Here is a 26,984-nt window from a genome sequence, read left to right on the forward strand (position 1 = left end):
AATATCCTTAAGATCTGCTAAGTCATCCTAATCAGCACCTGTCTCTCATTGGTAGTCCGAAATGCTGATGGAAGACAGGATTGCTATAATTAAGCACTAGCCCAAGGTCTAAGTGTGGAGGAGAGTAGAGGGCTTGCTGTCCTGCCACGCTCTCTGGCCATTCTTTCCTTTGTAGGATGCTGGAATATTGCTGACTGGAATGCCAAGACCTTTCTTGTCCACATGGTGATGTATTGCCTGTCTGAAAATGTCTAGTTGGTGTCTATATTATGTTTTTATTTTAATTTGCATTGCCTTAATGTTTTTTAACCTTTGACTGCTTTTTGTTAAATAATAAAAAGCCTTACTTTGTTTGCTGGTGCTGACTCTGTGTGCTGGCCGTTAGAGCTCTCCAGGTATCTGGTGACCTTGACTTTGGCTATCTTTTTCTGTTTAACCAATTTTTGGGGTGGAGGAAGCAGCCTGTATTGGCCTTAGGGCAGGGCTGCTGACTCCCTCTGAAAGTGACCCAGGTGGGGGTTCTCCTTTTCTCCTTCCTGGGGTTTTATGTGTAAAGGGAGTGGTGGCAGATGGTGTTTCATGGAGTAGTTCTCTGGCTGGGCTAGCTAGTAGGGGCTGAGAATAGTGGGGACTGGAAAACAGATAAGAAACCCCTTCCCTGATCTCTCCCCAGCGCTGAGGTGTTAAATCTCAAGGGCAACCCTGGGAGTAAGAGTAAACTAGGGGGGGGGGTGCTGGGGAGGTGGTTCATGGCATCAATAAAGATGGACAAGGGATCACAGATCCTGAAACACTGACTCTCTTTTATGTTGAAAGTGATCTAAACCTTCATTATCACACACACCTCTCTCTTTCTCATGTGTCTTCTAACTTTAGGTGCTTGCTTTAAGCAGACCTTAATCCTTGGGCAGCTTTAAGCTTCTGCCTTTGTTTCTCCCTCCCCTTTTGTCTTGCTACCGCTAGGTCACAAATAATTAAATAACATGCTATCAAAGGACCCATGTTCATACAGAATCAAAAAGCTGGCCCAAATCCATTTAGAGGGCACAAATAGTACAAAGTTGAAATGCTAGGCACCAAAAAGCCAGTTAGGCTGATCCTGTTTGCCAGGGAGCTGGGTTAGAGTGCTCACTAGAGTGCTCTCTATTATGCAGGTTATGCTGGGTCACTCTCTCCTCTTGCTATCCCTTCAATGTCTCAGTGTCAATTTAAACCAAACAGTAAGGCACCAGAATAACCATCAGATAAAGGATTTCCCAACTGATTTTCCAAAGTCAGAAATAACTCTGTTTGGATGCAGATAATTTACAATATTTTCAGCTAGGGCTGGGTGGATCAAATGAGTATATGTGTATAGTTTAGTGTATGTGTATAGTTTGTGTATAGTTTAGTGGTGATGGAGACATTGAAAAAAGGAAACTTACCATATTCTTGGGTCCTGCTAATTTCTTACACTCACTCAACAATTCACATGTACTTTAAGTTCAATTGTACTTAAAGAAAAACTATAAATTGGCCTAAAGCTATTTACTTTGTATTCATTTATCTGCAGTTCAGAACTGCTATGGTGGTTCAGTGGTAGAATTCTGAAGTGAGTTTTTAACTGGCCTCACTTACCACTTGTCTAATCTCACTTATCCAGTAAATACCACCAGTTTTCATATCAGCTAATTTACAGATGTCTTTTCATGTCATATATAAGCTTGTACATGTTTAGTGCAGTTTGCTACATTCAGAAAATAGACTGGATTGTTCTGAATTCAGAACAGAATATCACACGCAGTAAGTCGGATGCCCCCCACGTAACCAGGGACAAGATGTGATTCTTTTGTACCTGTAAGAAAAACAAAGCTGAAGAATGTAAACATGAAGGGCCATCTGGCTGGTTGTCCACTTTAGCACAGGCTATACGGGTCATTGAGACCCCTCAGAGAGCCAGTGATATCAAACACTGTTGAGAAGCTCTTTTTGGTCCGACATATCTAGAGACAAATGCACTTGGAGGTGGATTGCATCTTCAAAGACCATGGTTGGTGGTGAAAAAAACATTCGATTACTCCAGTTATTTCTCAGACTTCATGTTCTTGTAAACATCCTGAAGGGATTCTTTTTTCTCCTTCAGGACCTTATGTACACGGAGTTCCAATGGAAATTGTCTTCCATCTCCTTATTTTCTTCACTCTTATTTTTTATATAATTTGCATTTTTAGCTGTAGACATTCTTTTAGAAATTACCTCATGAGCTGGGCCAGTTTAGTAGCCATAGACTAGATTGAATCAGTAGAGGATAAAAACTTTCAAACAAGGGCAGGGTTAGAAATGAAACCAGTAGGAAAAAAAAATGTGGATAAAGGAAAAGTATTGTTTTAAATAAACATGGGTCTGTTTGGGTTTGCCAGTGAACATTCAATTCCTATGATGGTCTCCAGGTATAACCCTCTCTGATCCTAAAAACAATAAAATGAATTTTAACAGGGATAAATGTAAAGTTCTGCATTTAGGTAGGAAAAATCCCATGCATAGTTACAAGATGGGGGAGACTTGTCTTAGCAGTAGTATGTGCGAAAAGGATCTAGGGGTCTTAGTGGATCATATGCTGAACATGAGTCAACAGTGTGATGTGGTGACTAAAAACACAAATGCAATTTTGGGCTGCATCAACAGAAGTATAGTGTCCAGATCACGTGATGTGATAGTATCACACTACTCTGCTCTGGTAAGACCTTAACTGGAGTATTGTGTTCAGTTTTGGGCACCACATTTTAAGAAGGATATAGACAAGCTGGAACGAGTTCAGAACAGGAAACTCACAAATACCTCCCCCTAAATTCATAGGATCTTCATTGCTGTCAGATGACCATCTAGCCTTTGCTTAAAAACCTCCAAGGAAGGAGAGCCCACCACTTCCCGAGGAAGCCTGTTCCACTGAGGAATCGCTCTAACGGTCAGGAAGTTCTTCCTAATGTTGAGCCGAAAACTCTTTTGATTTAATTTCAACCCACTGGTTCTGGTCCTACCTTCTGAGGCCACAGAAAACAAATCCACACCATCCTCTATATGACAGCCCTTCAAGTACCTGAAGATGGTGATCCTATCACTTCTCTGCCACCTCCTCTCCAGGCTAAACATCCCCAGCTCCTTCAACCTTTCTTCATAGGACTTGGTTTCCAGACCCCTCACCATCTTCGACTAGCTATTGCTAGGTTGATTGCCCTGTGTGCCTCAAGCTACCAGCTGCCACAACTCCAGGGGCATCTTCGCTGGTTGTGAATTGGACTTTTGGACCAGCTGATGGAACCTCTCCATCTGTTTATGCGACAAAGCGTCAATGGATCAAAGCATCACAATTACTAACCCCAAGGACATGCTTGGCAATAAACAAGATATTCTGCTGGAGGCAATGCAGAGGGAAAGACCTCTCCGGTACCCTATCACTCTAGCACAGGGGTGTCAAACTCATTTGTTAAGAGGGACAGATTTGACATAAATGAGACTTTGTCGGGCTGGGACATGTGTGTCATAAAATGTAATGCCAGGTAATGGACATATAAACTTTATAATGGGTACAGACAAACACAATTAAAGATTTTTTTGCTTAAAATAAAATATGCTTAAAACATTAGCACACTTGCAGCAATATTTTGTTTTACAGTCTCTGATAAATGTTATCTCTTGTTATGAATTATTGCATCAAAAACTGCAGACAATGTCTGTGTTGTACAAATCTTGAATATGCTGCTCAGGTGTGCACACCTGTCAATTGCAAACCTACGTTTGATTTATTGCCATTCATTATAGAAATCTCATGGTCAAAGGAAAACATGAAGCAGCTGGGCACTGAGCTTTTATACTAAGTTGCTTCATGTGCTGGTCAAGAACATGTCAAGGCACCATGGCACAGACTGAGGGCTATGTGCTTGTTTACAAAACTATTGTCTTCCCCAGAAAAATAACTACAACTCCTATGTGGAAGTGCAAGAACAGAGACAGCCATGTACAGTGGTCCGTATCAACCTACTATCTGGGAAGTCTAAGTTCAAGATCACCAATCAAAAGAAAATGTGAAAGAAAAATCAAGGGAAATTTGCTAAGTAAACCTGGACTGGAAACACACTCTCATCCTAACCCTGGCTTGTTGTTAGTGCTCTTCTAAATAGTTCAGATGCTTCCCTATTGAGAAAGACTGGAGGGCATGATATAGGAAAAAGCGGTGGAGAACCCATTTTCATCCATAACAAGCCCAACCAAACTCTCTCTCTTTGTAGCAAGGCAAAAATCTCATACCTTCAATAAAACATTGCTTTAAAAGTGCTGTCTCTGTATCTCTCCCGATGGTGGGGACTGGGCAAAGAAAACTCTGGCTCTTCCCTTCCTTCCCCAAGGTCCAAGGAGAGGGAGGAGCCTCAGCCACTAAGGAAGAGACTTGTCTCTAGCTCTGCAGTGTGATTGATTGAGCCTGGTAAACTTAATCAACACAGCAGAGCTATAGAGCCAGGCTCCTTCATTGGCTGAGGCTCCTCCTCTCTCCTCCTCCCTTTGGAAAAAGGGAGGGGGAGAGGGAAAGAGCCAGGAGAGGCTGCTTTGCTGGCTGGCTGATCACTGAGGAGAAACACACAATGGTGACCGAAGAAAGCAGGCAAGGGAGAAGGAAGCTGACAGCAGCCAGGTGGAGCCTTCTGGGGGACAGATCCAGCCCGTGGGCTGTATGTTTGACAACCTGCTCTAGCAAATCTGGAGGTAAGGGAATTGATGACCCAAACTACAGTGATGTTATCACACCAAAAATGTACCGTGCTGTTGGCCCTCTGATCACCCCAAACCTAAACTGGGAAAACTTCCAAGAAAGTAAGGTCACAGCAAATGTCACTGGAGAGCCACTCATCAGGCCATTGTTCTGTACACCAACGTCCACAGAAATAAACTCCAGTTGAGCTAGCTGCATCTGAATTAACCTGCAATTCTGCTTCCAGCCTCAGGTCCTCCCACCAAAAAGGAAACCCCATTAAAAGATTGTAAAAAGCCAAAACTGCAAATCATCATGCATCCCATTGTTAATTCAAAGTCTGTGATGCAGCCTGTGATGCAACCTAGCCATAGCATTGTACAAACAATGAAGGAAAGCATTCAGATATCCTACTAACTGTTGCAACTCCGATAAAGTGACCTTTCTTTTAGACCTAAAGGCGGCTAAATTAGCTTGAGGCAACTTCGATGTCTGCAGGATTGTATCGAGTTCAACCCCCCCAAAATGTCAGAACAGGTGAAGGGCCCTCTGTCTTTTTGTGGGCTAAGGGTACACCCAGCTAAGTCAGTAAAGCAGCATAACAAATAGGCACAAAGGCTTGAACTAGCTGGTCCCATGAAAAAGAGGTCTTCAAGACAGTAAACCATGTTAAATAGGCCAGCCTTAAGCTGTAGAGCTCATTCAAGGAATGAACTGAATGGTTCAAACGCCACACAGGACATAGAACAAGCCATGGGCAGGGCTTGGTCCATCAAAGGTGAACCCCAAGAGCTCAAAGTCATTAAGGTGTACCACCAACAGGTGAAATACCAACTTGATGTCTCACTTAGCCATCTCAGCCGTCGCCCCACACCCACAAACCACCCTAACAGCCAGATCAAATAAGTATAATGCACAGAACAGAGGTGATCTGGAATAACATCATTCACTGAAACATCTAATGGAAAGGACAGGTGAGGCAGAACTTGTAAGGTTGTCAAGTAACACTCAAGGTAGGCTTTGCTCTACTAAGATTGGTAAAGCTTTATTTCCAAATTGTTACCAGTACACACTATCCGCTACTGGGGCCTTGTCAGGAATGAACACAACTTCACATACAGTTCTTAAAATACTCACTCTATTCCAATCCTTTCATGCTTTCAGCCCAATAGTCCAAAGCAGTTATTCTCTAGGCTAAACAAAAACAACATCTATTCCAAAGAGCATAAAAAGAGCAAGAAGACCGCAGCCAGATGGTACACATAGGAGTTGTTAACACTTGAGTGTTCCCAGAGCTATGGTAATTTGCATGGGAATTCTTTTTGTGCTGCCTTCAAGGATGAGATATATTTCACAGACAGTCAGGCACCAAGGAGAGTGGGAAAGAGGAGGAGGGGAGGAACAGGACAGGTGAAAGGTGAAAGAGAAAGCAAATCATTATGCAGACTCTAAATCACTATGATAGTCACACAATGTTCATACAGTGATACACGTGATACATAGCAAACGTGATGATGAAGGGTGCAAGGAAAGAAGACCTGTGCTTTCTTGGGGGATGACTCCTAATGGGGACACCCTTCAATTGGGAACTGGAGGGGATGAAAATGGACCCGGGACCCTCCCCTTATAATACACTTTCGCTATTTTTTCCATAACTATAGGCTCCTTCCCCAACACAGATAAATGATTGTTGGACACAAAAAATTCCGTAGAATCCTGGTAAGGGATCTGAAACCCATAAGTGAAACCAGCCAACAGTTATGAACTATTTAAATGGTTAGGATATGAAACCAGCCATTTCCTAAGTTGTTCCAGCTTTAGCAGACTGGGTCCTTTTTCCAGCTGTCTGGGAGGAATTCCCACCCCCGTTGGCTCATTTACTGGACTCCTGAGCAATACTTGCAATACTTGCAGGCTTGTACGGAAGCTAAACCCTTGGGTTGCATAAAACGTGGACTCCCATGTCTTTACACTAATGCACAGAGTATGGGAAACAAACAGGAGGAACTGGAAGTCCTAATATGGGAAGGAGACTATGACATAATAGGCCTTACTGAAACTTGGTGGGATGACATTCACAACTGGAATATTAGGATTCATGGGTACAACTTATTTAAAAGGGACAGGAAAATGAGAAAGGGTGGAGGCGTAGCAGTATATGTGAAGGAGGTATACACTTGTGAGGAAATATGTGAATCTGAGCATGGCAGCGCAGTTGAGAGTTTCTGGGTAAAAATAAAAGGAGTAAGAAAAAGCAGTGATATTATTGTGGGGGTCTGCTTTAGACCACCAAGCCAGGCAGAAGACTTGGGTGAGATACTCCTACAACAGATTGCAAAGTTCTCCAAAAGAAGGGATGCAGTGATCTTGGGAGATTTCAATTACCCGGATATCTGTTGGAAGTCCAACTCTGCTAAAAATGAAAAGTCAAATAGATTCCTGACTCATCTTGCTGACAACTTCCTTTTCCAGAAAGTGAAGTAGGAAACAAGGGATCTGCTATCTTGGATCTTATTCTCACCAACAAGGAAGAATTGATTGAAGAAGTGGAAATAGTGGGCACCCTGGGCGGTAGTGACCATGTGATTTTGGAATTTACAGTCTTAGGGAAGGGAAAAGCTATATGTAGTCAGACTTATAGGTTGGACTTCAGACAAGCAAACGTCAATAAACTTAAAACTATGCTGGGTAAAATCCCATGGTCAGAAATACTTAGGAAGAAGGGGGTTCAGGAGGAGTGGGAGTTTCTTAAAAGCAAAATACTGAAAGCGCAATCACAGATGATTCCTATGAGAAGAAAAAATGGAAGAAACCTAAAGAAGCTGAGTTGGCTCCATAAACTGGTCTCTAAAGACTTGAGAAATAAAAAAGACTCCTTTACGAATTGGAAGGAGGGCCTTATAACTAATGATGAATATAAACAAATCACCAGTGCTTGTAGAGAAAAAGTTAGGAAAGCTAAAGTAAGAGCTTAGGCTGGCCAAAGATGCTAAAAGCAACAACAAAGGGTTCTTTTCTTATGTTCAGAGTAAGAAAAAGAGCAAGGACATAGTAGGCCTGTTGCAAGGGCAGGAAGTGAAATTGTAACAGGTAATGAAGAGAGGGCGGAACTGCTCAATTCCTACTTTTCCTCAGTCTTCTCTTCTGAGGGAAACGGTGCTCAACAAGACAAAAACAGAACATATAAGGAGGGTATGAAGTTCCAACCTAGGATCAGCATAGGGGTAGTACATAAACACCTAGTTTCTTTAAATGAAACTAAATTCTCAGGGCCAGATGAACTGCATCCAAAGGTTCTAAAAGAGCTTGCGGTTGTAATTTCTGAGCCTCTGCCTATTATTTTTGAGAATTCTTATAGAATAGGAGAGGTGCCGGAAGATTGGAGGTGGGCGAATGTTGTCCCCATCTTCAAGAAGGGAAACAGAGGATCTGGGTAACTACCGACCCATCAGCTTGATGTCTATACCTGAAAAAGTTTTAGAACAAATCATCAGTCAGTCAGTCCTGGAACATTTAGAAAGAATGGATGTGATTACTAAGAGCCAGCATGAGTTTCTCAAGAACAAGTCATGTCAGACTAACCTGATCTCTTTTTTTGAGAAAGTGACTATCTTGCTGGATTGGGGGAATGCTGTAGACGTCGTTTATCTTGATTTCAGTAAGACTTTTGATAAGGTTCCACATACTATCCTTGTTTACAAGTTGGTAAAATGTGTTTTGGATCCTGTTACCATTAGGTGGATCTGTAACTGGTTGACAGATCACACCCAAAGAGTGCTTGTGAATGGTTCCTCATTCTCTTGGAGAGGAGTGACAAGTGGAGTGCCTCAAGAATCTGTCCGGGAACCTGTTTTGTTCAACATCTTTATAAATGATTTTGATAAAGGAACAGAGGGAATGCTTATTAAGTTTGCAGATGATACTTAATTGGGAGGGGTTGCAAACACAGTAGAAGACAGAAACAGGATACAGGAAGACCCTGACAGGCTGGAAAACTGGGCTAAAACCAATAAAATGAATTTTAACAGGGGAAAATTTAAAGATCAGCATTTAGGTTGGAAAAATCCCATGCATGGTTATAGGATGGGGGGAGTCTTCTCTTAGCAATAGTATGTGCGAAAAGAATCTAGGGGTCTTAGCGGATCATATGCTGAACATGAGTCAACAGTGTGATGTGGTGGCTGAAAAGGCAAATGCAGTTTTGGGATGCATCAACAGAAGTATAGTGTCCAGATCAAGTGAAGTGATGGTATTGCTTTACTCTCCTCTGGTAAGACCTCACCTGGAGTTCAGTTTTGGGCACCACAGTTTAAGAAGGATATAGACAAGCTGGAATGGGTCCAGAGGAGAGCGATGAAGATGGTGAGGGGTCTGGAGACCAAGTCCTAAGAGGAAAGGTTGAAGGAGCTGGGCATGTTTAGCCTGAAGAGGAGGCAGCTGAGAGGTGATATGACCACCATTTTCAAGTTCTTGAAGGGCTGTCATAGAGGATGGTATGGAATTGTTTTCTATGGCCCCGGAAGGTAGGACCAGAACCAATGGGTTGAAATTAAATCAAAAGAGTTTGTGGCTCAACATTAGGAAGAACTTCCTGGCCGTTAGAGCGATTCCTCAGTGGAACAGGCTTCCTCAGGAGGTGGTGGGCTCTCCTTCCTTGGAGGTTTTTAAACAGAGGCTAGATGGCCATCCGACAGCAATGAAGATCCTGTGAATTTAGGAGGAGGTATTTGTGTGTTTCCTGCATTGTGCAGGGGGTTGGACTAGATGTCCCTGGAGATCTCTTCCAACTCTATGATTCTGTGAATTCTCCCTCTAAGCTGTGGAGTCTTATGAGCAAAAATTCTACCTTGTGAGTTACTGGCATTAAAGTTGTGAGCCAGCCATTTGGCTACTGCATAAATTAGTTTGCTCTGGGGCCATTTTTTTTCCTGGGCTAAGACAAAAATGTGTGAGCTGGAGGCTAAAATACTGAATTAACTTACACTAACTCAGCTTAGCAGAAACACTGATCCTGAGGCTTTGCCCTAGAACAGACAGTGAAGATGTGAGATCTCCACACATAGGGAGCACTCGTGCCAGAACTTACATTTGCCCCCCAAGTCGGAATAAAGAGACGGACACAATTAAATTGGTGAAAATATGGGCCACTTTTATTAAAATAACTAGCAACGGCAAGGGCAACCGAACTGCGGCCAGGTCAGGGCCAGGGGTCTCCTCAGACCGCTCCCCTGCCTTTTTCAGCGGGCGAGAGACCCGGCCCCCCAGCCGGAGCTGTGAGCCACAGCTCCCGTTAGGCAGGCCCAGCAGGGAGGCTCGCACCGGAGGGCCCAAACACCAGACGCGAGTCTCAGCGAAAGGCACCCATCCAATCGAGTCTCCAGGACAGTCTGCATTCACAAACCTCGAGCCACACCCAAGGTTGATCCTGACAGACCCCTAACTCCCCAAAAGGGGGAGGCTAACCGGTCCTCCCCAGGCCGCATGGTGCCATAACCCCGTAGAACCTGCCACAACTAAGGCCAAGTCTCTACTTAGGGCTTAGCACCCACAAAAAGACCCAAAACCCAACAAAAGCCCTTGCCGCAAATCACTCAGAAAAAGCACATTACCCTTTTCCGAGAGATGCACACCATCCCCTCTGTAGAGGTCTTTAGAAATATCCGGATGGGGCAAATAGTGGCCCAAACCACCCTCCATAAACTTGCAAATTTCCTTATTCGCTCGGTGGGCAACAGAACTGCGGCCAGGTCAGGGCCAGGGGTCTCATCAGACCGCTCCCCTGCCTTTTTCAGCGGGCGAGAGACCCGGCCCCCCAGCCGGAGCTGTGAGCCACAGCTCCCGTTAGGCAGGCCCAGCAGGGAGGCTCGCACCGGAGGGCCCAAACACCAGACGCGAGTCTCAGCGAAAGGCACCCATCCAATCGAGTCTCCAGGACAGTCTGCATTCACAAACCTTGAGCCACACCCAAGGTTGATCCTGACAGACCCCTAACTCCCCAAAAGGGGGAGGCTAACCGGTCCTCCCCAGGCCGCATGGTGCCATAAACCCCCAGGCACAGCGCCACACCAAGCGCGGAATCATGGCCGACCAAACTATAATGGTACCAGGCCATCTGTTCCTTATGTACCTGAAATCGTCTCGAGCCTGCAAGATCAATGCCTTGCCCTTAATCAGCCCGAGATCATTCCCTCCCAGGTGAAAAATCAATACCTGCGGAGGAGGGCCCCCAGACCCATGAAACAAAAGGGGAAGCAAGCCAGGCCACTGAAGACCCAGGCGCCCCCTCCATTCTATCGTGACATGTTTGCTGAGCCCCAGCTAAGAGCCAACAGCAGTTCTCCGAGCTTGATGTGCCTCCCAAAACACATAACTGCGCCCGCAGATGAGAACTCTGCTCCTCCGGCCAGGAACAACAGCATCTAAAAGGAAGAAACAGACAAGTTATACAACCCAAACCTCAAAATACCCCCAGCTCCTAACCAAAACTTATTAGCGGAGCAAAGGGCGAATATAACCTTTGTAAGCTGGAGAACGCCAATGGCCCAGGCGTTGAATGGACGAAGTAGGATAACCCAGGGCGTGAACGGACGAAGTAGGATAACCCAGGGCAGCAGCCGTCGAGGCTGCACCGATTCTGAAGGAATGGGTACCAAACCTCAATCCAGACAAACCCAACAGGGCTAAAGCCTTTGATATCACAGTCCAAAATTGATGCTTTGCCAACGGACTGCCCCCAGCGTGACAATACAGCGATCCTTCGCAGCCCTCCCGCAAAGCCAAATAGTCAGCTAATGCGGAAACTGGGCAAAGCTCCGCCTCCGAACACGGACCTAACTCTAGCACAGTCCCCGTGCCCTCTTGGGCAACGTAATATCCTTCAATAACAACGCCCTACCCGAAACATCATTCTTGGAGCTTGCCACCAGTTCACTAACCCTCCGAGCCCCAAAGGGGTACCAAAGAGGCTGCATGGAACAAAACTGCCTCGAAATGAGACGCACGCACTGCGCTCCAAACCCCCTTTCAAACCCCGAAGAATATCAGGAGACAAAGGGACCCTAGTATCAGGCATAGGCCTAGCCTCCCTAGGACCACCCTTCCAGCATCTTTCGAATACGAAAATCTGCTGATTCCTCTTAAACCCCAAGGCCTTGCTAGCGAAGGCCAGCGCAGACATGCGTCCCCGAATTGATCGCATGGCCAATCCCTTACCTCTCAAGGAAAGACAATAATGGAGCAACTGCTCCACTGGGAGGGGCCAACAATGCGATACCCTACCTCAGCCCTAAAGTCCTCAAACTGCCACACAGCACGCTCATAAGACTTCCTGGTGCTAGGTACAATGGCTAAGCCTATACACTCTGCAGGCCTCGGCTCTCCAATCAGCCATAGCTCCTGGGGCATTGGCGCCGCTTCCAGATCAGCGTCTGTGGCCAGCTGAGGTGACATCACCTGCAGCCACACTGTTGGTGAATCCGATCCCAAGGGAGTGAAGGGTACAAAGCGGCCCTCATCCTGAACTCCTGGTCATATTGGATCCAGGCCAGGCCGCTGAACATCGTATACCCCTTGTATATGATGTCCATATATTGAATCAACGCGGCGGCCCGCCAGGGCTGCGCACGAGCTATCACTCCCGCATATATGAAAAACCCCGGGAGCCAATTGGCCAAGGTCAGATAAACCTTCCTCTTCCAGAGCTTCTTCTTCTCTTTATCGTCCAACTCCTCCTTGTCCCCCTTCTCCACTTCCCTAATTAAAAGGGGGAATACGACCACATATTCCCATTATAAGATTTTCTGTCTTGTGGCAGGCAGCAGGTGATCACCCAGCGGCAGAGCCACCTCCCCAAAAGGCATAGCACTAAAGGGGACCGCCCCGTATGGAGATGGGAAACCCCAACCTCCAGGCCAAGTCGCTGCCGATCCCTGCTGACCAACCACGGGCCAATTACCCAAAGGACCAACTGACCCTGTGGTTACATCCGGTTGCTCTGCTGCTCTAAGCCCGGAGTAGAAGGAGCCCCCAGCACTGCCCAATGGAGCACCCACCCCACCAGGACCAGCAGACCCCCAAGCCCCCCAAGGCCACACAGGCCCAGGATGAGGCAAAGAGCCTTCCCCCGACTTACCAGCTGATAAAGCAGGCACCAAAGCTGATCCAGTACCTCCCGCACCGGACGACGTGCCCGCACCAACATCAGAGCAAGCAGGCCCCACAGCTCCTCCAGCAGCAACTACAGCAGATCTGCCCTCCAAAAGAGATAAGCGGGTCAATACATCTGCCTGCAAAGCACGCTTGGACAACCGACCCATCTTGGGCAACTGAGAAGGTGGAAACCCCGATGCCTGCTCAAGTGCCCGCAGCCTCTGAAAAATGGCTGCATTAACTTCATCGTCCCCTTCAGTGTCCGAAGACGAAGGGGGGGGGGCTTAAAAGGAGGCTTAGGAGCCTTAGGGGCAGGCTGTTTCCCTTTTGATTTTCCACTGCCTTTGCGACCCGACATGTTTGCCAAAGAGCACAGCAAACAGCAGACTTTCTTTAACTAGCTTAGCCAAGCCTGAGGCCAGCAAAGGAATAAAAGGAGGAAAACAGCCCTCAAAATGGCCACCACCCCAGTGACTCTAAAATGGCCGCTGCCTAAACACCTCGTAAAATGGCCGCCCCAAGAGCAAGGGTGTGATGAAGAAGAAGCAAGGCCAAAATGGCCGCCAAGCACCAGGGAGAAGTACAGCACCTCAAAATGGCCGCCCCAAGCACAAGGTATGAGGGAGAAGAAGAAAGGCTAAAAATGGCCACCCAGCCTCAGGGAGAAGTACTCTTACCAGCACCCCCGAATTTCAGCCTCTCAAAACGGCCGCCCAGCCCTGCCGTTCCCCACAGTCCTGGTCAAATGGCTACCCAATCCCCTGACAGCACCACAGTCCTGAATAAGGCACCTAAAAAAGTCTGCTATGAAAACGCTGTGACAGCAACGTCACCCCAGAGGCGGAAACGACTGGTGCTTGCACAGGGGACCTTTCCTTTCCTATGCTAAAGCAGCAGCCCCGTGGCACAGAGCGGCAGAGCCGCAGCACTGCAGTCTGAGCCCTCCGCCCACGACCCGATCCCGGCGGAAGCTGGGCCCAGGCAACCGGCCCAAGGTCGACTCAACCCTCCATCCTTTCGAGGTCGGCCAAACTAGTCCCCAGCTTGCTAAGGGGAAAGTGCAGATGACTGGGGAAGGCAATGGGAAACCACCCCATAAAAAACTCTGCCATGAAAATGTGAAAGCAACGTACCCGCAGAGTCAGAAACGACTGGTGCTTGCACAGGGGACCTTTCCTTTCCTATGCTAAAGCAGCAGTCCCGTGGCACAGAGCGGCAGAGCCGCAGCACTGCAGTCTGAGCCCTCCGCCCACGACCCGATCCCGGCGGAAGCTGGGCCCAGGCAGCCGGCCCAAGGTCGACTCAACCCTCCATCCTTTCGAGGTCGGCCAAACTAGTCCCCAGCTTGCTAAGGGGAAAGTGCAGTTGACTGGGGAAGGCAATGGGAAACCACCCCACAAAAACTCTGCCATGAAAATGTGAAAGCAACGTCCCCGCAGAGTCAGAAACGACTGGTGCTTGCACAGGGGACCTTTCCTTTCCTATGCTAAAGCAGCAGTCCCGTGGCACAGAGTGGCAGAGCCGCAGCACTGCAGTCTGAGCCCTCCGCCCACGACCCGATCCCGGCGGAAGCTGGGCCCAGGCAGCCGGCCCAAGGTCGACTCAACCCTCCATCCTTTCGAGGTCGGCCAAACTAGTCCCCAGCTTGCTAAGGGGAAAGTGCAGTTGACTGGGGAAGGCAATGGGAAACCACCCCACAAAAACTCTGCCATGAAAATGTGAAAGCAACGTCCCCGCAGAGTCAGAAACGACTGGTGCTTGCACAGGGGACCTTTCCTTTCCTATGCTAAAGCAGCAGTCCCGTGGCACAGAGCGGCAGAGCCGCAGCACTGCAGTCTGAGCCCTCCGCCCACGACCCAATCTCCGCGGAAGCTGGGCCCAGGCAGCCGGCTCAAGGTCGACTCAACCTTCCATCCTTTCGAGGTCGGCCAAACCAGTCCCCAGCTTGCTAAGGGGAAAGTGCAGATGACTGGGGAAGGCAAGGGGAAACCACCCCATAAAAACTCTGCCATGAAAATGTGAAAGCAACGTCCCCGCAGAGTCAGAAACGACTGGTGCTTGCACAGGGGACCTCTCCTTTCTTCCCATCCAAGAGCTAAACAGGGCCGTCCCTGCTTAGCTTCCAAGACTGGGCAGTCCAGTAGCAAGCAAGGAAAGAGGGGGGATCCAAATGGACTACTCTTTACCCCAAAAGGCGACGTTCCTAGAGCCCCTGCAAAAGACCAACCCAAAAGAACACCCTATAACAGCCCCCAAGACAAAAATGCTCCAGGGCACACAGCAAGCCCCGGCAATCAAACTGTTCAAGAAAAATGCTCCCGCGACGCGTTCCGCTCCTCTCAGCCGATCCACAAGACGCTCCACAGGCTCCACGGCCCAGACAGCCCCGACGCGTCAAGAGCTTGCAAACATGCTGCGACCCCTCCGAAAACGCCGGGAAGACTGCCGCGGCGCCGAGCGGGGCTTCAGCAACAGCGTTGAAGCCCCGCCCCCTCAGGACGCGCTCAAAAGCGCGCTGAAGATTCCGCTCTCCCTCCAAGGGGGGGCAAAACTTCCCCTTCAGCCAGGCTGCGATGCAGCGGGCTTCAGGAGGCTTCTTTCCTCAAACAAGTCCTTTAGGAAGAAAACTCCTAGCACAGCAATCAGGGGGGACACCCTGCCCCCCTCGGAGGGTTGAGAAACCAAAGCTCCAGGAGCATGGCGCACCTTGTGGCTACTGCCTGAATGGTCTCCAGTAGAAGGCTTGGCTGTGGCCATCAATAGCAGCCATAGTTGTTGATGTCAGTATAAATCGCCAGATAACAATAATACTTTCACACATGCAGTGTGTATGCAAACTCTATTCATCAATAATCATGTGTCAATATAAAACATCACATGTTGCTGATAACCACTCAAAACTGGAAGCAGAGTACTTCCCACGGCCCCCCAAAGTCTGCTGTTTTTAGTCCCTTAGAGACAAAAACCTTCCCGTTATTTAGACTTGTATCCAGCGACTTGGGTGGAGTCCTCCAACTTCCAGTGAAAAACTTGTCAACGAGAGATTAAGGGACCGTATGCCCGGAGTTCCTCACAGTTTCAGACTTTTCTCTCACAAAGTTAGCTCCTGGAGCTAATTATCATACAAAAATTTCCATGTATATAACAACCATTCATACCCATAACCATTGTTTCCTCTAAGCTGCAGTCTTGTGAGCAAAAATTCTACTTTGTGAGCTACTGGTATTAAAGTTGTGATCTACTGCATAAATTATTGTGCTCTGGGACCATTTTTCCTGTGCTAAGACAAAAATGTGTGAGCTGGAGGCTAAAAAACTTTGAGCTAGCTCACACTAACTCAGCTTAGAGGGAACACTGCCCATAACATACAACATTTTCAACCTTATACATCAATGCATATGTACATATGCATATGTTTCAAACACGGATCAACGAATGTACATGTGTTTCAAACATGGATCAATGTATGCCAATTACATTCTCTGTTCCCAGCTCTCGCCACTTCACTGCTCATGACGTGCTAATAAGTGGAAGATGTTTGAATTCTTAAAGGTACAATACCATTCTCAATTTTTTTCTCTACCTTTTGCATTGGTTTACCTTTGAAATAGAAAAATTATTAGCGAGAACCACTTGACAATAGTGTTAGGTATGGATTTCTGAGGCTAGATTATAAAATATTTAAAAGAGAGTCTGCCTCCAAATGATTTAGTCTATTTTTTTACTAAAGCATTCATTTGGTGCAGGATTGGCCTGCCCACAAAGGGAAATCCTCTTGGGAATGCTTGCTACAGTACATCAGAAGTGCAAGATTCAAGGATGTGTGAATAACAACCTGCAGACAGCTCCACGTGTTCAGTATTTTCTGCTCAGATGGAGGCCTTCAAAACAGCCTCACCAGGTCCTCTTTGTAGAATTAAAGGCAGAAGACATTAAAGTGGTGGGGATACTGTAGCTGTTGCTTTCTAAGGGCCACTAGAGGGAAACATTGCTCTGTTAAGAGCATGTTTTCTCCCATGTTATTATACATCATTAACACATATAAGTGGGATGTAAAAGTACAAATTCCACACTGTGCCGCCTATACGTTTTTGTTGTTTTGTACAACTCCCCATTAATTTAATTCTCTCTTGAAATAACTATGATAGCTTTTGATTAGAACCAAACTAGGTGAAGCACATTTTAGTATTCATTATTCCCTCTTTTTAAACATTGCAACACTGCCATATTGATTTTTTTCTAAAGTACATTGAACAAATCCTAGAATGCCTGCCTTTCAGAAAATGAATCTGATGACACTTTATGACCAGTTTTGCAGTCATTTGTTGCTCCACCCAGGGCTTCTGCTATCATTGGATCAAGCAACTGCAGCCTGTAGCTCCCTCCAATTTCCTTTCAATGGTCTGTAACTGTACTAGATTTTAATAAGTTTAATCCTATTCACAAAGCTGAGCAAATATTGATCTAATAAAAGTTCATTCACGATAGCAATATTTCCTAAATTATCCACGTTGAATTAAGTGGCATTACTATGTACAGAAATTATTCTAATAATAGGATGTTCAAAAAGAAACGCCTGTAGTCTCTCAATCTGTCTCTCATGTCTACTTAATCACTAAAGACAAGATCTAGTAGGCGCGAGGAAAATTGGAGGGAGCTGTGGGTCAAAATGTGGCCATGCAGCGATGGGTGGGGAATCGTTTGATTTGATGATGGGATGGAGCAACAGAGCAACAGTGACTGCGGAATTGGTCTACAACTATACTAGATTTTAATAAATTTAATCCTATTCACATACCTGAGCAAATATTGATCTTATAAAAGTTCATTCATGATGGCAGTATTTCCTAAATTATCCACGTTGAATTAAGTGACATTACTATGTCCAGAAATTATCCTAATAATAGGATGTTCGAAAAGAAATGCCTATAGTCTCTCAATCTGTCTATCAAGCATCACAGAGTTCTTGAGTTGGAAGCCCTGAGTCATCTAGTCCAACCCCTGCCTAAATGCATTGAATCCCAAACTGGAACAGCACCGAAAAATGTCTATCTAGTCTTTGATTCTAATCCTCCAGCAAGAGCAACTCACTCACCTTCCATTCCAGGGAACTGGTTCAGTTGACAAACTGTTCTTTCAGTATGTAAGCTGCTCTTAGTGTTCAACCAAAATCTACCCTCTTGTAAGACAAAGGGCATGCACGCAAAAGCTTATATACCCAGAATAAAACTTTTTCTGAAAGGTGCCACTGAACTCGAACGTTGTTCTGCTGCTTCAGACTAACATGTTCTCCGCCAAATTAATAAATTTATTTCATAATTTCTCGGTGTTGTTAGTATTCATTCTCCTATACAAATACATGACATATTCCATTTGGTGCAAACATATATAACTATATACACTCTCAATAAATAATTTAAACAGTCATCTCAAAGAAGTGGAAGATATGAAGAGCTGAGACCCTAAAGCAATATTTTATAACCCCGGTGGATCTAATTTACTATATATATTCCATTTCAAAGCAACAGTCCTTTTTTAAGGGTTAACTGAGGTAGTTCTCTCTGTCCATAAGCTCTCCATCTCATTGGTAAAATAGGCTGCGTAGTTTCACTGGCTGGTTCTTTAAATTTCCAATGCCAGAGAGATCAGCAACTTGCACCAAGGAGATCATTTTCTGAATCACCACATTCTTGTATTTGGAATGCCATGCCTTTCTTCAATCAATGTTTCACTGAAGACCACCGAGGTCTTTGAAGAGCATGATCATGAACACCGTTTGCACATTCCATGACTGGGCCATGTAGGGAGGAACGCTGAGTCAGGCTGCTGAGATGGTGTGTAAGTCCTCAGTGGATTGGGCCTGTTGTAAAAGAAACTTACATTTTATATATTGCAAATTGAACAGTTTTGCTATAAACCGTAAATATCCTACCCATAACCCAGACAGAACAAAATATGCTTTTCAGATCAAAATATTCACTGTGAAATGCCCTTCAGAAATAAGCAAAACCTCCCAAGAAGTTAGATGGCATTTCTTTAAAGCTAATCATAGATTGCAAGTAAGTGAGGTGCAGTCTTGTAGCTGAATGTGCCTCTTCATTAAGAACTATTTTCCAATGTTTTGCAGGCAGCCCTAGATGAACACTGTGTAGTTCTAAGCAAGAAGTGAGCCACTGAGCAAAGAGAAAGACACACTTCACATGAATGCAATGGAGGGCTCCTGAAAATTAAGTGTGCATGAAAAGCCAGAACACATGAGCAAACTTTCCATCTCTCTTAGCCCCACAAAATATTACTGGCATTGTTTGTGTGATAAACATTCCATATTCGAGGGCATTCACCAAATGCCCAGAAGAGATGGAATGAAAAGTCAAATGTTTGCTCTGCTATTCACCCCATCAATCAGAGCAACGGTTCTGGACGGTGTTTCCTCTCTGACCCTGGAAGAGAGGCCCAAACATTTAAGCACCTTTTGCTGCTTCTTGAAGATTGACAGCCCTAGAGGACAGTCAGACCACACTAGTTCATTTAAAGAGATCTCATAAATCTTTTCCGCTACCTGTTTGAAAAGTGTCAGTACCTTGGATTTCAGAAGCTTTATTATTCACCTTCTGGAGAACTTCACAGTAGAAAATGTTAACTGAAATAGACCTTTCCGTCACAGTAGGTTTCAGTTCACTCATGACTTGAAATTATGTTAGTACTAGCAAACAAAATAGCAAAGCAATCTTCCCTTCTATCAGGCAGGTATAATTTTAGAACCTTTTGGCCCAAAATAAAAGGAACATTTGGCAAGAAAGGGCGTGCAGCTTTACTGTTACTAGTAAATTTCACTTGCATAGATTCAGGTTGGTGGTGTCAAGTCCTCAATCTCTCAGACGCAATAAGCAGGTCATAGGTGCAGTGGTAGTTTTATTGGAACTTCAGATGATGCAGGGATGGCAGCTCCGTCAGTCTTTGCCTCACATATATACTCTCAGTAAAACTGTTAACTTTTCAAAGGTCAGTGGGAAATTAGTGTAGCTTTTTTGGCCCAGCCTCTTGCAGGTGTTTCTGGCCTGGCCAGTTGTCCTTGGTTTCCAGGGAAACCGCCTGGCCGGCGGAATCTTCTTCAGACAACACTGTTACACAGACGCTATAGCAAGCAAGCGAAAGTGCAAAAGAGACAAAGCATAAGGGATTTCATGGCAAGACTCTTGACATTTTGCCCCCCCTAAGTTCACCCTCCACCCTTGACTAGGCGGGGAGCGTCAGTGTCAGCAGCATGCGCCCATTCTGCTTGGCTAATGTGGAAATGAGTCCATTTAGTCAGGTAGTACAGTTCCTTCTAGTGGACCTTGGAATCAAGGATAGACTCTACCTTGTGAGGAATCTGGCCCCGAACCAGCGTTGGCAGAGGGGGGCTTTTCTGCAGGTGCCATTGTGATGGTGCAGGGTTGCAGTTCAGCAGGCTAGCATGAAAACAAGGATGAATGAGTCTAAATGCTTTGGATAATTCCAGCTAGATAGTCACAGCATTGATAACCCTTTTAATAGGGAATGGACCCAAATACATAAGACCTAGTTTCTTTGGAAGATTGTGTGTTGGGCAGATTTTTTGTAGAGATGTAAACCATATCCCCCACCCTCAGTTCCCACAGTTTGGTATGGTTTTTGTCATATTGTTTTTTATAAGTCATTTTGGCTCCCTCAAGCTCCTTCTGACTTTGGCCCCAGCCAAATAGCCCCCAGCTATTTTACTCCACCAATTGGAAAAGTTGGTGGAGGCCTGTGGATCTTGTCCCCCCGGCAGTTCTGGGAACGGCTTGGATTCATAGCCATTTACCACCATGAAAGGAGTGGCATTGGTAGAACTGTGAACACTGATGTTGTAAGCATATTCAGCAAAAGGAGGGACACTCAGTCAGTTTGCTGGAATGACACATAGCAGCACAAGAACTTGGAGAATCACGTTCGTTCATTCCGTCTGTCCGTCCATCTGGGGCTGGTAGGCAGAGCTCAGTCCCTGCTCCATGCCTGTGAGGCGGTATAGTTGGCCCCAAAATTTGGCAACAAACTAGGGACCGCGGTTGGAGACCACCTTACTGGGAAAGCCATGGATCTGGACCACGTGCTGGAGGAACAACTGCACCAGTTTTTTGGCCATGGGTAGTTGCTTGCATGGTACAAAGTGGGCTTGCTTGGAAAATGTGTCCACCACCACCCAGATAGCTGATTTCCCCTAAGAAAGGGGTAGGTCAGTAATAAAATCCATAGAAATACACTCCCACTGCCGGGAGGGGGTTGGTAGAGGCTGCAGTGCCCCGGGGGGCTTCCCTCCCTGCTTCTTAGCCATGACACACATAAGGCAGCCCGTGACGTAGGCCGACATATCCTTCCTGAGACCCGGCCACCAAAATTGTCTCTGGAGTAAATGCAATGTTTTCACATAGCCAGAGTGCCCCCCCCCCTCCGCTTGCTTGTCGTGTGTGCACTGTAGAACCAGCTTGCAGAGAGGCCCTGGGAAAAACAGCCAATTGTTTTTATAATACAATCCATCAGGCCCCTCTACCACCTCTAATCCAGGATCTGGGGGGTTGGTAGATAGTGTCTTTTGTAAAACTTCTGCTAGGGGCTCTGGGTTCTCAGGGTTCGAAGTCTGGAGCTTAGTTTGACTATATGTTGTTACTAAAGCAGGGGTGAAGAATGAGTCAATGACCGACTCCCGCTTGCTTTCATGTTGTGGGAGGCAGGACAAAGCGTCCGCTAAAAAATTCTGTTTGCCAGGAATATGGCCAAGAGTGAAGCGAAACCAGTGGAAGAACCCTGCCCACTGGACTTATTGAGATTGCGGGTTGCTATCAATGCCACCAGATTTTTATGGTCGGTCCACAATTAGAAAGGGACCCTGGCATCCTCTAGGTAGTGCCACCAAGTCTCGAGCGCCAGCTTGATGGCTGATGCTTCCTTATCCCAGACTGACCAGTTGCGTTCAGAGTCTGAAAATTTCTGGGACACATAAGTGGAATCTTCTTCAGATAACTGTTACACAGATACTTTAGCAGGAAACGAAAGTGCAAAAGAGACAAAGCACAAAGCATAAGGGATTTCATGGCAAGACTCCTGACAAGTGGATGATGAAAATTGATTCCACCCATCCACCCAAGACAGATTTAGTTTGCATAGGGGGTGACCAATGGGAGCCCTATGCATAACATTTGCATGCGGGAAGCTGTAGGAACAATGTATGCAAATACTGTATATACTGGAACCTATTCCCACAATCAAACTGGTGAATGAGGGACAGGTGGATCTATGCAGTTTGGTCATGTGAACTAATCCCAAATCTCTGCCATAGGATTTGAGCTGATATCGGTCCCCTTCTCTCTGCTTGAGGCTGACTGATAATTTTAGGTGCAGATATGGAATTTGCTAGGCCTCAGCAAGAAACAGGATTTCTAGCCCCTCCCCCCGGCCACCGGCGGGCGATGGGCATAGGGTTGTTAGATTCAGGTTGGGAAACTCCTGGAGATTTGGGGATGGAACCTGGGGAGGTGTCAGAATCATGCCATATCTGTTATGTCTTCTGCGATATTTTCTTTCTCTCTCCTGCTTTTGTTCTGTATTGTAACACATGTAATGTCTTTGGGGATGGTTGAGCAGCCTCTTGAATTGCCCTGGGGCTTGGGAATGCTCTATTGTGAATTGCTCACCATTTGGGAGGAAGGAGAGATGCGACCTTTGAGATAACACCTTGTGATCTCTCTGAACTATATCCTGCTTTGTTTATCCTAGAGCAGGGGTGGCCAACGGTAGCTCTCCAGATGTTTTTTGCCTACAACTCCCATCAGCCCCAGCAGCATGGCCAATGGCTGGGGCTGATGAGAGTTGTAGGCAAAGAACATCTGGAGAGCTACCGTTGGTCAACCCTGTCCTAGAGAGTAACTGCTTTTTAGGATGTTTATGTTAGAGGGGTCTGGGAGGGGGGGGAGCTTGGGGTTATTTAGGACTGCCTGTATCAATCATCTTCATTCCTAGCAATGGTTATGTACCTGTACCTGTAATATAACAATAATAAAGCTTCCACCTATATTCATATAGAGGATGTCTATCTGAATGTTACTTGGCAAACCTTACAGAAGGATAGGGACCTCAGTGGAGTACAGTACAACAGAGTCCATTATTGAAAGCATTCATTTTCTTCACGGAAACTGATCTCTGTTGTCTGGAGATGAGCTGTAATTTTGAGAGATCCCCTGGTTCCACCTGGAGTCTGGCATCATTAGTTGGCAAACTCCAGAAGGAATTGAGAGATAGGGCCTGGAACTGGTTTTTAAAAAAAAAAAAAATTTTTTTTTGGGGGGGGGTTAGTGAAAGTGATGTCTTTCGATGCTCGATTATTTACAGGCACTATATGGCTTTACCAAGGAGTTTTTTTGTAAATGTTAGAGCATCTCTATGTCGCTTGCATTTTTACAAGGTTATGTCTTCATGCTGGTGCACACTCCTCCCACATATCCCTCTGCCAGCACTGGAGGCTCAGCTCCAATGTACAAAGAACCAAGATGTTGGAAGGTCTCCCACTATAGCAGGAGGTCTGGATCCCTGTGTAGATGGTAGAATAGGGATTTTTGCAAAGATAAAAGTGAGATCCCTTGATTACTCATTTTCTGACGGTAGTTGTTGGGCATCTCTAGAGAGCAACCATTAAACTACAAACTTTAGCACTTGGCTTGCATTCAACAAATCACTTACTCTATATAGTTTTGTGGAATATTTATATCACTACTTCAATGTATGTGATCTAGAGATTGTAGCCTGAAAAAAATGTGTTTGCTGGTTTCTTAGTCTGTCAGCCGAATGGGCATTTTTTTAAAAATATAGTTTTAAAACTATCTATCTATCTATCTATCTATCTATCTATCTATCTATCTATCTATCTATCTATCTATCTATCTATCTATCTATCTATCTATCTATCTATCTATCTATCTATCTATCTATCTATCCTTCTATCCTTCTATCTTTCTATCCTTCTAATCTCCCTATCTCCCTATCTATCATCTCCCTATCTTTCTATCATCTATCTATCTGTGTGTGACGGAGTTCAAGGCAAATTTAAGTACATCTACCAGTGCTTTTTTTGTAGAAAAAGCCCAGCGGGACCTCTTTTGCATATTAGGCCACATCCCGGCCCGCGTTGCCCTGTTCTGTGATGTACCATCTAATAAAGTATGTTGCCTTCTGCACGTCTCGTCTCTGAGTACATTATAGATGGTAAACTATCTTTTCCTCAAGCACTAACGCTGCATCTGGCCAAGCAACGAAGCTGAATCAAAAAATGTGTTCACCAATTATTAGGCTGAGATGCCCAATACCAAAGAGTTGTATTTGGAAAGGAGACCCACAGAAATCAAAAGTGAATTGTATTTGGCCCACAACCACAGTTGGCCAAACACAAGTCCCAGGAGTTTAATATGCAGATCTTTTTAAAATTTATGGATGCTGAAATCCTTCCCCCCCCAAAAAAAAGGGGGCAACAAAAGGGTTCTTAAAAAGGATCATGATCTTTCCCCTTTCCTTTTACCCAGCCAAAGTGATTAAAGGATTAACCCGCTCTTTCTACTCACCATTCCTGTAATCCAATCTGCAGCTTCCCCAAGGCTGGTTAATAAAACGAGTTGCAGAAAATGATAGACCTTGTTTGGTTTTGAGTGGACTCTTCACTGCTTCAGAACTAGAACATGTGACTGTTTTGGCCGCAGATTATCTACCTGGATCATCACCACAATGATGATTGTGAAAGACTCAATTGCGTGAACTGGGCTCATGGATCATCACCACAACTTCAGCATTCCTGTAAATTGGAAGTTATCCCTAAAATCCAAAACAGCAATATTTAATTTAAAAGAAGAAATTTATAAAAATGAGGAAAATTGTTAAAGGAAAGCTGAAAGGGATGCGCACGGACCAAATCACAGACCAAATGTCGTTACAGACTGGGTCCATGAGCTTAGTTCATGCAATTGGGTCTTTACTGAACTACCCACAGAACGCCCCCTTTCCCAGGGAGTTTGTTTGGCTCGTGGGAGCAGTTCATGGGCCAGACATGCTGGTGCCCAAGGCAATGCTGGGGAACCAAGTTAATCCAGAAGGCATTTAAATTGCCTTCTGAGCTCACACAGTGGGGCAACTTGGGAAGGGAAGGAAGGGAGACATTTAAATGTGTTCCCTTTTTTGCTTGAGTTGCCTCACTATGGCGGGGCAACTAGGGGAGGGAAGGGAAAGGACAGTGATGGCATTTAAACATGGCGGGGCAACTAGGGGAGGGAAGGGAAAGGACAGTGATGACATTTAAACATGAGAAGGGAAGGGAGAGGGTGGGCATTTAAATAGAGAAGGGAGGAGGAGGCATTTAATGTTCTCTTCCCTGCCTGATCCAAACAGACCATGGACTGGTCCCTTAAATGAAAAGGGCCATGGAAATTTGTGGCCCATTGTCTGTGACGCCTATGAACCACAAATCTATACAGAACTCCATTTTTCTGGTCTGTGCCCATCCCTAAGGTACACAAAAGGGCATCAAATCCCTAGTGGAGTCTTGGAAGCTTTTTAAAGTCACACTAATTGTAGCCCAGATAGAATGCATTTCCCAGGTTAGGAAAGGGATGGCCGAGTCTAAAAGAATGACCTGAGGAAGCCATAAAAAGCAAATAGGCTTCCTTCCTGAGCCTGTCTTGTGGGAAGGGTGGAATACAAATAAAATAAATAAATAAATTAAAAAGTGGAAGGTCTGCTCCAATGAAGACAGGTTAAAACGGATAAAAGGAAGTACTTCTTCACCCAAAGGGTGATTAACATGTGGAATTCACTGCCACAGGAGGTGGTGGCGGCCACAAGTATAGCCACCTTCAAGAGGGGTTTAGATAAAAATATGGAGCACAGGTCCATCAGTGGCTATTAGCCACAGTGTGTGTGTATATATAAAATTTTTTGCCACTGTGTGACACAGAGTGTTGGACTGGATGGGCCGTTGGCCTGATCCAACATGGCTTCTCTTATGTTCTTATGAAGTAAATGTAAGAGACCACAGGGTCTGCCAAAAGAAACATAAGTCCATAATTAGGCATGCAAATAGACAATTTGACCAATGGATTGCTACAATCACCAAGACACATAATAAATATTTCTTTAAATATATTCAGAGCAGAAAAACAGCCAGAGAAGCAGTGACCAAGTGAAAAAAGGATCGCTAAAGGAAAATGGGAAGATGAACTAAAAGCTAAATCTTTGCATCTGTGTTCACTGTGGAAGGTGTGGGCTTGTACCTATACCAGAACCATTATTTTCAGGTAGGGAGTCTGAAGAACTGAATCAAATTGAGATGATAAACGATGAAACTCTAGACCAGGGGTGTCGAACTCATTTGTCATGAGGGCCAGATCTTACATAAGTGGGTCTTTGTGGGGCCAGGTCGTGTGTGTCATAAAATGTAATGCCAGGTAGTGGCGATACAAACTTTATAAAGGACACAAATTATTTTTTTTTAAAAAAATTAAAATAATACATACTTAAAACATTAGCACTCTTGCAATAGTTTATTTAACAGTCTCTGATAACTGACCACTCTTGCTCTGATGAGCCTCGGCCAATAGAAGAAACAGAGGCTTGGCTCAGTAGCTCTGCTGTGCAATTGAGAAAGCAAGCTCTCCCTCTCCCCCTTCCTCCTCAAGGGAGGAGCCTCAGCCAATGCAGAAAATAGAGGCTTTGCTCTGTATCTCCTGTATGATTGAGCAAGCCCGACAAAGCAAGCTGTGATGCAGAAGGAAGCAAGATATAGGGAGAAGGAAGCAGATGACAGCCAGTTGTTAGCGGTCCTGATAGGACCCTTCTGGGGGCCTGATCCCGCCCTTGGGTTGCATGTTTGATACCCCATGTGACTTACTGGAGAAATGAAAAGCCTGTGTCTCCAGGACTTGACAGTATACACTTGAGAGTTATTATGAAATTCAAATGTGAGATTATTGATCTTCTAATCTACTATTTTACTTATCGCTAAATTCAGATACTGTACCAGAAGACTGGAGACAGAGAGTAGCAAATATTACATCTGTTTTTAAAAACGGGCCCAGAG

Source organism: Heteronotia binoei, chromosome 9 (genome assembly GCF_032191835.1).
Source record: "Heteronotia binoei isolate CCM8104 ecotype False Entrance Well chromosome 9, APGP_CSIRO_Hbin_v1, whole genome shotgun sequence".
NCBI classification, from domain to species: Eukaryota; Metazoa; Chordata; class Lepidosauria; order Squamata; family Gekkonidae; genus Heteronotia; species Heteronotia binoei.